The sequence below is a fragment of the Diabrotica virgifera genome, chromosome 5 (genome assembly GCF_917563875.1).
Source record: "Diabrotica virgifera virgifera chromosome 5, PGI_DIABVI_V3a".
Lineage (NCBI taxonomy): Eukaryota > Metazoa > Arthropoda > Insecta > Coleoptera > Chrysomelidae > Diabrotica > Diabrotica virgifera.
In genome coordinates this window covers 142,223,057-142,235,958 of record NC_065447.1, presented here as the reverse complement: position 1 = coordinate 142,235,958, position 12,902 = coordinate 142,223,057, and the positions used below count along the sequence as shown (strand labels likewise).

Here is a 12,902-nt window from a genome sequence, read left to right as displayed (position 1 = left end):
AAACATCGAAAAACAGCGTTCTGCTTCAGATGTTGATATAGGAATGGTAACTAAAATACTTAAAAGTTTAATAGTTTCTTCAAATGTGCTTTTTGAACCTTCCCTCTACAATAAAACCGATAGCGAAACAGCCCCAGAGGTAGTACTTAATTCGTCTCGCTAATACAGTACCTACTTCTAATTCAGTTTTAAACCGAGTTTTGCTTAAAAATTAAAATTGTCTCCATGGTTCATTAAGAAATGATTCGGAGAACTGATGCTTATAAGCAGAAAACTTCTCCGACATAAATAAATTAGAAGCAACTAAATGTCCGGAGAAGGTAGACCTTTGAAAGATCTGGTACTTTGAATAATATGAACCTTTAAGTCGTTGTCTAATTCGGCGCTAAAATTGACCAGCTCCTTATAATATGCCTCTACTTTCTGAATTTTCTTTTTCGTCGTGACCTCTTAAAGCTAACTCGAAAGCTCCACAACACCTTATAACATTTGTAGTTTTTTTTTCTAGCGAAAAACCACCAAAAAAATTTTTAAAATACTAATCTTTATTGTCAATTAATAAATTAAACTTAAGAAATAATCAAAATATTATCAAAATACCCACGATCATGATGCACCAAAAGTTTAATTATAAATACAAAAACTTTTTAACAGAAAATATACATAATAAAAGCGACAAACCAGCACGTAAAGAAACTCAAAATAAATAGACCTGGCTTCATACCCTCGTGCCTGGCACAGAGATTCTAATGTTAAGGTATACTAAAGTCAAGCGTCCACAGACCCGCATCGTACGCATCGTACGCAACGGATTTTAGTTTGACAATCGATAATGCGATCCGTACGATGCGGATCAGTGGACGCGGTTACATAAGTTTCTGTACAAGGCAAACTAAAATCCGTTGCGTACGATGCTTCCAATGCGTACGATGCGGGTCTGTGGACGCTTGCCTTAATAGTCCAATATAGCTCTTTCTCTGTCACTTACATATAATGCTCGTAAAATCTTTCTCTCTTTACTCGTGCCAGTACTGACTTCGGCGCGAAGGAGATTCTCCTGTCGAATACTCTCCGCTGTCGGCAGGGATTGTATTGCGCCCATAGTTGCCATATTTTATATAATTTATGAAGATCAAAAGAAATACACACAAAAAATTAATAGGAATTAAAAAGTTTTGAAGATAAAAAATATGTTTATGGATAGTTAGCAAGATAGTGCCATGGCTCTATGGCACTACCTCACGGGCCGCCACTGACTGAGTATAACATTTGACTTAATTGGTTTTATTTTGAATTTTTTTAATTATAAAATAAAAGTTAATTGTATATTATTCCAACAAAAATAAATTAATCTGCATTCTTTTTAGAAAATTAAAAGATCAAATGTGTCTTCTTCCGATTCTTCTCAAATCATTACGTCTGAAATTCGATCTACGATATAATTACCAGTTTTTAAATTTGTTATTCAAGCATACACCTCTTCTGGAAAATATTTTCTTGGCACAGCTTTATCAAATCGGTTTTCTTTGCTTCACTTATTGGAAAGGTAGTTTTATATAACTTTGGCAAATTGCCCTGAGTTGGTAGCTCTATGGTTGGTTTTTGGGATGAAATTTGTTTTAGCCTTTTAGGGCGTAGAGTAGGAGTTTCTTTTTTAATTCAAACCAATATTTTCTGATCTTTTTATTAACTGGTTACTGTTTTCCGCTATTGTCTTCTTTACATTATCATCCAGTAGAATCACTGTTAGCTACAGCATTTATTATATCATCTGAGAATATACACAGCCTTTTTTAAAAACTTTTGACACACTGGAATTCATTCATGGTAAGCTAGTGGAAAGAAACATTTCTTAGTAAATGTTCGTTCCTTTCTTTGAGAAGTTTTAGGGACAAGTCTAGTCCTAATTAGTTTGACAGTTATATTGTACAAAATAAAAATTTTTCTAGACTAGACTACTACTACTAGACTCCAGTAATTTCTACAGAGTTTCAATAGTCTTCAGACAAATTTTCAGTACGCTTAAATTTAAATTTACTGTTGTACCTTGGAAGCTCTGAGATTGTTTTTCATTATAAATATGGGCCCCATTCTAACTGCTTTTTTTGTTTTCGTAATATTCAATTATCAATTTACGCCATCTTTTACTGGGTTTTCGCAGGAAAAAAGTGTGCTGAAATTTAATAAAGTATCATAATCTAAAATTCTTTATCGGATTTAAACATGAATATATTTTGTCAAAATGAACAATTTTGTAATCTTCATCTCCGATAATAGCTATTTTCCTAATAAGTGCAGAAAGTCATACTTTTCCGCACGCGACTGCAGTTTGCCGAACGACGCGAAGCAGGAGTTCAGCAAGCAGTCGATTGCGGAAAAGAGACTTTCTGCAAGAGTTAGGAACAATATTTTTTCTACGAGTCTTTAAAAAATGACCAAATCTTAATCAATGAATTTAATTGATATGATTATTTCATCCATAGGAGATTCTGACCAATAGAAAGCTACAGACATGCAAATTAAGGTGATAATTTTTGATAATCTCCCGTCGTTAAGCATATTACGTCAGATGCCCTTCGTTGCTACGAAAAAATACATTCAGTGACATTAATGACAAATGTTTTAAAAATTATAAAAGTGATGACTTTCAACCGTCAAATACATATTTATAACAACTGTGTGTTTAATTTCACTAATTGGTACTTACATATATAAATTACAATAAAATTTTGGTTTTGAACAGTTTTATTCATGAAATAATCGCAACAAATTGCACTCGAACTCTAAAATTAATATAGAATTTTTGCCCTCGTGACACTTTGACATAATTTCACTCGCCTTCGGCTCGTGAAATTAAAACTGCCAAAGTGACACTCGGGAAAAATTCAATAATTTTATAGCTCTTGTGCAATTACCACTAAAAATATATACACAAATTAATTTTATTTGACAAGGTTGTCAAAACCAAACTTTCAATATAATTAGTTAGCATGACGACAATCTTGGTTTCCATAAAGATGATTCAAAACGACTGTTATTGTCTACCGATTTGACTTTCGAATATTATGTCAAAATAATTTTATTTCATCGAATTGTCGCGTTAATTTCATTAAAACAGGAACACAATAAGATACATTTGAAATAAAATAGTAAATTATATCTAAATATTAGTTTATTGTGCGGTAAAGTAAAACGCGTGCGGAAACGTAAAACTTTCTAAACTAAAACGCGTACGCGAAAGTAGACATTTTTGCACGCTCGTAGAAAAAATTAATTATCAGTGTTTAACTTAGAAATATTTCTAATAAAATTAGTAACTTTACACAGGAAAAAAAAGATAAATGATTCTACCGGATTCTCATATTATAAATATGTTTTTCTACGAGCGTGCAAAAATGTCTACATTCGCGCACGCGTTTTAGTTTAGAAAGTTTTACTTTTCCGCACGCGATTTACTTTTCCGCACGCGTTTAGATATTTTAATATGGCCTTAAAATAATTACAATACATGCAATACACTAATATTATTTACTATTTTATTTCAAATGTATCTTATTGTGTTCCTGTTGTAATGAAATTAACGCGACAATTCGCTGAAATAAAATTATTTTGACATAATATTCGAAAGTCAAATCGGTAGACAATAACAGTCGTTTTGAATCATCGTCATGGAAACCAAGATCATCGTCATACTAACTTTTTTTTTTTCTCTGATTCTGGCTTTGGTTTAGAACTAGAACCTTTAGCCACGTAATTGTATAACTTATCACTAAGTCAGGGGAGTAATGTGTAGTGTGTGTGCTGAGTAAGTGTCTTGATACTTTGCAAAGTCGACGTCATTGTCTTTGCAAAGAGACGCTAATTGTTTCCGAACGTCTGCGGTCCATCCGGTGAGTACCGATCCCACAAGGACAGAAACTATTTTCCATTCATTAATTTATAATAAATGAAAAATTTCTGCCCCTGGTAGGATTCGAACTCCCGACCCACTAACTAATTATATTGAAAGTTTGGTTTTGACAATCTTGTCAGAGAATTAATTTGTGTATGTATTTTCGCATTAATTAAATTTATTGATTAAGATTTGGTAATTTTTTAAAGACTCGTAGAAAAAATATTGTTCCTAACTCTTGCAGAAAGTCTCTTTTCCGCACTCGACTGAACTGCAGTCGCGTCCGGAAAAGTATGACTTTCTGCACTTCTTAGGGAAATAAATATCTATTACAACAAAGTATTTTTATCAGTAAAGTTATATATCGGGTTGGTGTTATTTAAAAATATGAGTTAACGGTTTTTTTTCATGTTTGGTTTTTATTAGTTATTGTGCTTAAAAATGTTAATATCAAATAATAACATTTACCAGTGGTAGGAGACGTGTTTTTACTACAGCCGAAATAAAAATACCGGATTTTATAATTATTTTGGTATTTATCGGGTTTTCTCTCGAATCCCTAGATATATTCTTAGGCATATTTATATCACAACTACAATAAATGAATTACCTAAGCAACTTAAAGATATAACAAGGTTCTGAAACTGTTTTCTTGTGGCTTGTCTAATTATTTAGGTATTATGTTCCTATTATGCGATTGAGACACAATTTAATTATTCGTGTAATGAAAATTACATTTTTAATTAACTAATGATTTGACGTTTCGATTTCCACTCCGGAAATCGTTCTCAAAAAAGAAAATAATTAGTGTGAAAAAATTCTGGTAAGATTTTTATAACCTATTGGCATTATAAAAAACCTCACCCACCTCAGGAGGGTTAAGTAACGAATGCACAAAATGAATCAGCATATTCTGTAATTCTCAGTACTCTCGTCTCGGCCGTTTCTAGTAGTGTTTTGGTGATTTCTCACCACACTTTCTCTGTGTCCAGGTTTCCGTAGCTGGACAGTGTAATTCTGTGGTATTTTATTTCCATTATTTGTTCAATACTACATCCACAATAAGCAGGGTTTCGACCAAACTGCAGCTGCACAGAACAAGTCCTAGTACTAACTAACTATATAGAAACAGGCTTTCGAAATCAACTAAAAAACAACAGCGTACGATACCGTGTGGAGATAAGGGGTAATAATTAAATTGATGCGAGCGATTTTATGCAGAAAAATTAGTGCTGTCATTAATGCTATGCTATGCAACAGAAGTTTTTAAGTCATCATGGACGATAAGACCAGTACCCAAATGAAACTGAACAATAGTTTCCTGCAAGGATCGGTGCTGACCCCTCTACTCTTTAGCCTTTATATAGCAAACATGCCTGAAACCACATCAAAGAAGTTCGGATATGCAGACGACTGGGCACTTGCTAGGAGCCCTGAAGAATTGGAGACTACTCAGCAAATATTAACAAACGACCTGGTTAATACCCTCGGAAGATATTTCCGTCGTTAGATGTTGCAGCCAAATACTGCCAGGCGCCAAGACGGAAGTATCATGCTTTCATTTAAACAACAGATTGAACAATTTCCAATTAAAAATCCACTTTGAAAACAAACTCCTCAGCCATACTAAATATTCATAGTAACGCTAAGCTTTAAAAAAATATTATAAAGACGACTACAAAACAGAACATTAAATAATATTCTACAAAAGTTATGCGGTACCACATGGGGTTCCTTATGCTTAAGTCCACAGGGCTGGGACTCGTGTATTCCGTTGCGGAGTACTATGCACCAGTATGGTTCAACAGTCCACACATCAAACGTGTTGATGTTCAACTAAACCAAGCCACAACCAAGCTTTGCGTATTATATTCAATTAAACCAGGTACGATCAAAACCCACCCCAACGTACCAGCTACCAGCACTAAGCCACATAGCGCTCTCACATGCCGTTCAGCTCTTTCGTTGGTATCAGCGACAGAAACATAAGTAAGCTTTGTTGAAGAAAAACTCTCTCGACCGTTGGCGAGAAGATTGGGAGAAGAATGCACGGTCTGACACCCGGAATATGCCATGTATTTCAAGCAAGCCAGAGGGTTTCATCCAACCAAGACGAATATAATAAGAACAAACTGTGGTAGGTTTGAAAGGGGGGACAGACTTGTCGAATTCCGCCAAAGCGAGGAGCTGGTAGTAATGCATACATTATTTAAATTACCTATAAGAAGACTTTATACCTGGATATCACCGGCGGATTCGGAAGATCACATTGTAAGAAACCAGATAGATTACATTTTAATCAAATTCAGGTCATAATCCATTAGTAGGCGTAATGAAGATAAAACTGAAAAAGAGCCAAAAACAAACAAATATACCACGATTTGATGTCTCAAATATAAAAGAAGAACCTGTACGTCAGAGGTTAAAACAACAAATAAATGATAACTTAAAGAAAATCAAACAAGACGTGATAAAAACAACAGATGTTAATGACAAATGGAACATGATACAAGAAACGTTAGTAGAGGCAGGAAAGAAAATATTACCCACAAAAATAATAAAAAAACAGAGATGGATGACTTCAGAAATCCTAGAGCTAATGGAGGAAAGAAGGAAACATAAAGGCAGGAGTAAGGAAAAATGCAAGGAAATACAGAGATTAATATGAAAGAAAATAAAAGAGGCCAAATCCACCTGGCTGGCAAATCAATGTAGTGAAATAGAAGAATATTCTAAAAAGTATGAAAGCTTTAACATGCACAAGAAAAAAAGGAAATCACAAATAGACAGCGAAAAAAGAAAGATGGCCTTGTTAAAGACATAAATGGAAAAATTATTATAGAAGTCACGGAGAAATTAAAAAAGTGGAAGACATATATAACAGATCTGTTTGAGGATAATAGACAAGAACCGGAAGAAATCGACAGCGAAACGGGACCAGAGATCATAATGAAGGAAATCGAACAAGCAATACGAAACGCAAAAAAAGGAAAAACTGTAGGTCCTGACGAAATACCTGCGGAATTACTGAAATGTCTAGACGATGAAACTCTACCTGTACTACTGGATCTGTTTAATGAAGTATATAAAACCGGAAAAATCCCTCAGGAATGGTTGGTGTCCACCTTTGTAACAATACTAAAAACAATATATACCAAAGATTGTTCGGACTATATGACAATATCATTAATAAGCCATACCCTCAAAATATTTCTAAAGGTGATTCATGGAAGATTATACAGAAAGCTAGAATATGATATGGATGATACCCAATTTGGGTTCCGCAAAGGACTTGGAACAAGAGAGGCATTGTTTGCGTTTAATGTCCTCTCTTAAAGATGCTTAGATATGAACCTGGATATTTATTCCTGTTTCATCGACTTCGAAAAAGCATTCGACAGGGTCCCACATGAAAAACTAATAGAATTATTGAAAAACAGAGATATAGACAGACGAGATTTACGAATTATCATAAGTCTGTATTGGAATCAAAAGGCCAATATAAAGATAGAACAACAAGAATCCGAGAATATTGATATAAGGAGAGGGGTAAGACAGGGTTGTGTTCTGTCGCCGCTACTGTTTAACCTATACAGTGAAGCCATATTTCATGAAGCGATAGCGGAGCTAAGTGATGGAATCTCTATAAACGGAAGAATAGTAAATAACATCAGATTCGCTGATGACACCGTTATAATGGCAGACACCCTGGAATCGCTACAAAAATTGCTAAATAGAATTAACGATTATTGCATTCGATACGGACTAAAAATAAACAAGAAAAAACTAAATTTATGATCGTCTCAAAAACAGAACATGGAAATGAAAGGTTAATGATAGAGCAAACCCAAATAGAAAAAGTGAAGACATACAAATATCTGGGAACCTGGGTCGATGACAAAAATGACCAAAGCAAAGAAATTAAAGTCCGAATTGAAACTGCAAGGCAAGCATTTATAAAAATGAAGACACTGCTTACAAACAAAGACCTTCAGTTGCCTCTCAGATTAAGGGCTCTAAGATGCTACATATTTTCTATATTGCTATACGGAATGGAAGCTTGGACATTGAAGAGACAACACATACGAAGAATAGAAGCGTTCGAAATGTGGTGTTACAGAAGAATATTGAAAATTTAGTGGGTTCAAAGGATTACCAATGTTGAAGTGCTACGACGTTTAAATAAGGAGTTAGAAATTATGAAGAGTATAAAAACTAGAAAACTGGAATATTTGGGTCACATTACCAAAGGAGAAAAATACTAGTTGCTGAGAATTATTATGCAAGGAAGGATCCAAGGAAGAAGACGCATCTCCTGGCTGAGGAACCTTAGAGAATGGTTTAACTGTAGTTCATTACAACTGTTCAGAGCATGTAACATCCTGATCATAACAAGACCAGGGCATTTAGCAACACCACACTGTTGGGAAAAACGATGGGAGGAATTCCTCGAACATCCCTTAGGATATTCACAAGAAAAACGTCCACCGTTCCATCCATCAGAATGGTGCTCTGCCCGACTGCTCAGCCCTGGGTTCGTTCCCTGTTCATTCTTCCTTCACACCCATCCCAGAAAAGGTACAGGAAATAAAAAGTCTACCTAATCATTTTTAAATACGCTATTTATTGAAATATAAAAAAAAAACTTAACAAAAATCATTTTTATTGTATACTGATAACAAGTTAATTTTCTAAGCCCGTGACCGAGATCCCGCTGGTAATCGGTACAAAAGTTATAAAGGTAAAAATTTACTCAGCTTTAAGTCCTTCCGTTACAGTTCCTAAAGGAGGTCCCCAATCCCTGTAGAATTTGTCGTCGCCGGTAGTTAAGGGGAGTCTAGGGCTACGTTGTTGGGCTGTCTGGTCTCTGTAGGGCTGTCTTGTTTAATTTATTCTACTGCATCAGGATACGGTTGTAAGCTAATTCGCTCTCCAAGGTAGCGGTAGAAGGTTTTCTTTTCCAGGTGCTTGATTAAAATCTTCTTCCCGAGGTAGGGGCTAGAAAAATTCAAACAAGGATCAGTTTTCTCCCAAAAGAAAAGCCCGATCAGAAATAAAGCTGAGTATTGTGAGAAACACGATCTCAGCAAAATCTCTGACCACGGCGTGGTATTATTAAAAATAAAAAGAAATGGAAAGAATTCTATCAATAAAATATTATAACTATGTACAGGAAATAAAGTAATATACCATAATATACCAGAGAAAAATAAATAAAATTATACAAGTTTTTAAGCTTTATTTCAAGGAGAAAGTAGGTATCTGCTGTGCAAAAGAAATCAGTGAAAAACTTAGGCTAAAACTAGATAATCAAACTTACCCATTGTTTAACGGCCTACACACAAACACGATAATGTATGCCAATATTGTGCCTGATTTACGTGGCAATGGCAAAAGGGAGCTAGTACAAATTTTTATCGCATTAAATAGCTTCGAAGAGATGTACTAATTGACTTGACGGTAGTAGGGTCGCTTCTAGAAATATATAGTCCGAGGGACAAATACCAAGCGGAGCTTGGTGTAGCGTTCAATCGGCTAATTGAAACGTTACAAGCAGAAGCCAACAAAGTGACCATAGCCATTATGATATCCAACCTCCGATAGGAGAGGGAACTTTAAGAAGAAGAAGTGGTAGATTTACCGACTCAATTTTCAGATGGGGAAAAATACCCTCTTCAAATTGCGATTGCGGTGATGTATCAATATCACGCGCCAGCGCGTGATACTGATGCTTCAGTCACGCCCTTCACGCGCCAGCGAGTGATATGCTTACTTCAGTCAGGTGCGGTTCAACAAAATGGCTCCTAGCCGAGTTCCATCCTCTTCGATAGGCAGCGAATGGGTTAAGCATTTAGTAATGCCCAACGAGCTCCTACAACGGCATTCCTTCCGATTTCTAAGTGGCGACCAAGGAGTCGATTGTAAAAACTGTGATATAGCCATAAGCTAAATAAATAACTACAGTCAGGTTAGCACCGTTCACCGTATGATAAACTTAAAAACCATACAGCTCATAGAAACAGGATTATGCTTTCGAAAGGAAATTTTATATATTATGTATAAACAAAATGAAACAGCTCCCATTTAAAAAAAATAGCGAAACATTATACCTAGACTCTAATCTAAACCAAAACAGAGATTGTAAAATTAAAATAGAGAAGAAAATACATTACGTAATACCTATTATATTTTAATTTAAAAGACAAAAAGTTCCTAGGTGGAAACTCAACAATATGCAAAAAAGTGTCCTTACTGTCACTTCGATAATATAGAATTGTTTTAACACGTAAATTTTAAGGTTTTTTTTTCGAATTCGACCGTATGCAAATTTATCTAATAGCGCAGCTTATATCGTTATCATACTAAAATGTCAATTATAGAGCCATTGACATCCGTTACGGACAATTTCTACGTCTCCCATAGTCTTTGCTATAACTTCTTTCAACGTCGAAGACACGGAGTACCAAAGAAATCGATATTATGCATCAGATAACTACTTGATGTTAACGATACACTACTATACTTGTGTAATTGAATCTTCTAAACCTAAAAAACCAGATCTGAAATTTTAAACCTCGGTACTTAGTCTTATTTCAGTTTTTTTAATTATATCAATGGGGTCAAGTAGCGTATAGATTATTTAGGTTGTAAAATTATAGTACCTAAATAGAGCATACAGTTTTTTATGATTTTCTAATGCATATTTTTTCTATTGTATGTATTTGCAATATTATCGATCATCATTAATTTTCTTTGCATTTATCAGTATGTGGAGTTGGTTTCCCTGATACTCTTCTCAACAAGTTTTGGATCATACCATGTATTCCTTGACCTTTCTCTCATATTCCTTCAAAGTTCTTATAATTTAGCCATTCTTTGCATTATATAATTAGCACTTCGACTTAAAACACGCCATAATCATTTTAAACTATAGGTATTCTTTCGTTTTGACATCAACTGATGCCACCCCTAGACCTCTGCTAATTAATCCATTCTTAATTTTATCCTTTTTATTACTCCACTTATGCATTCAGGTATTTTCATTTCCTCCTCTCGCATTCTTTTTCTTCTTAAGTACAAAACATTCAGTGCCGTACATCATAGCTGGTCTGATGGGAGTTTTATATTGAATTCTACTGCATGCATTTCCATCTATTTTCCCATTAGTCTGCAATACCGATTACCGATCCTAGATACTTATTATTACAATTATCACATTTCACAATAATTTCTCCTAGTCCAGGAACCGAAGCTTTTCACCTCGCAATTTTTACAGAATGGATTGATTTGCTTGAAAATTTGAGAATAAGTAGTGGATAGTCCAGGGATCAAAATCTATGTGATGCCGAAAGGCGCTTTTACCATGGGGGCTGGTTGCCACCCCATCTCGGGGGTGGAAATTTTTTATTATATTTTGACCACAAAAGTTGATAAAAACGTTCATTCTAAGCAAAAAATGTTCTATACATTTTTTTGATAAAATTAATAGTTTTTGTTTTATTCGCTATCGAAAGTGTTAGTTTTATATCGAAAAATCAATGTTTTTCGATAACACTCATTTACGATTCACTCAATTTTTGCCGTAGAAAAAATTTTTTCAAACTAGTTTCTTGGGAATTAAATAACCTACAATTTCATATTTAAACATTTTTTCGTATCTCTGATGCTAATCTTTCTATTCTGAAGAAAATGGCATTTTTTTCCAAACTACAAAAATTCGTGATTCGCTTTGAACTCCAGTTTTTTAAAACCTAATCATTTTAACCAGTCAAACTTCTAGAATCTATTAATAATACATAAATAAAGAAGAATGAATAAAGCCAATGACTAAAAACACCGCTCACTTACATTATTATGCTTCCAATTGGATTTCTCCTTTCTTTTTTCAAAAAAATATATTGATTTTTTAACCGAAAGTTTTTTATTTTTTATCTTAGAAAGTTTGGTAAAAAAAAGAATTTTGTAGGTTTTTACAAGATCTATAAACCTATTAATAAATCTTTTTAATATCCTGTCACAAAAAGAGATGACTTTGTTATTACAATTTTTAATTGTCTAGCTCACTCAATTTTTGCCGTAGAAAAAATTTTTGCAAACCAGGTTCTTGGGAATTAAACAAGCTACAATTTCATATTTAAACATTTTTTCGTATCTCTGATGCTAATCTTTCTATTCTGAAGAAAAGGCCATTTTTTTCCAAACTACAAAATCGTTATTCGCTTTTAACAACCATTTCTTTAAAAACTAAACATTTTACTAATAGTTGTTAATTCCAAACAACATTTTATAATAATAATTTTCAAAATTGTGAAAAATAAAGCTACTTACTCTTGACGAAATTCATATTTTTGACATAGATCGTATAATATTTATGAAATTTGATATCTGATTATTGAATCTTAGGTTTTAGACTATGCAGAACTTTTTATGAAGAATAACTTTTTTTCGTAAAATTAATAATAAAAAAGTTTTTCATTTGTTCCAACTTACAAGACTGTATAAATAAATAAATTTGTTATTATAAAACTATCTATTTATTTTTATTTTAAAATAACATGTAATAGTATAACAACAAATTTTTTTACATCTACACCAGTTATCCCTATTTACTAATGCTCGTATTCTTTCCTTTTTATCGAATTCAAAGATTTGTATCTCACAGAAAATGCCTACCAACTTTAATTCTAAGCTTTTAACTTCGATTTAGATCTTATCGGGCAATTAAATTAATTGATATCTAGATACTCGCTAAATAATTAGGAAAATTGGTATATAAGAAATCTCACTAAGAAAACGTAGGTAAGTATGTATGCCTTACATTTGTAACTTAATGCGAAAAAAATTGTTTGAAAGTTTCTAACCTTTATATTTATTATAAGTAATGTATTTATATGCTTACTATTCGTTTACTTTCTTTTTCGTAATCAAGATGAAACTATAAATTTATTATAATTTTAACATTTTATAATCCACAAAAAAATTTGATCTACAAAAATAGAAATACCTACTA

The 12,902-nt window shown here is 33.5% G+C and overlaps 1 protein-coding gene and 1 long non-coding RNA gene across 7 annotated transcripts in view; one reads left to right on the top strand and one right to left on the bottom strand.

The window, feature by feature from the left end:
* Nucleotides 1-12,902, top strand: part of LOC126885168 (uncharacterized) — a 910,187-nt gene that overhangs the window by 563,174 nt on the left and 334,111 nt on the right. The window lies entirely within an intron of this gene.
* On the bottom strand, nucleotides 8,497-9,438 carry LOC126885169 (uncharacterized). The gene is made up of 2 exons (XR_007698319.1): nucleotides 9,213-9,438; nucleotides 8,497-8,890 (listed from the first exon to the last, which is right to left on the bottom strand). It is a non-coding gene; the product is annotated as an uncharacterized LOC126885169 (long non-coding RNA).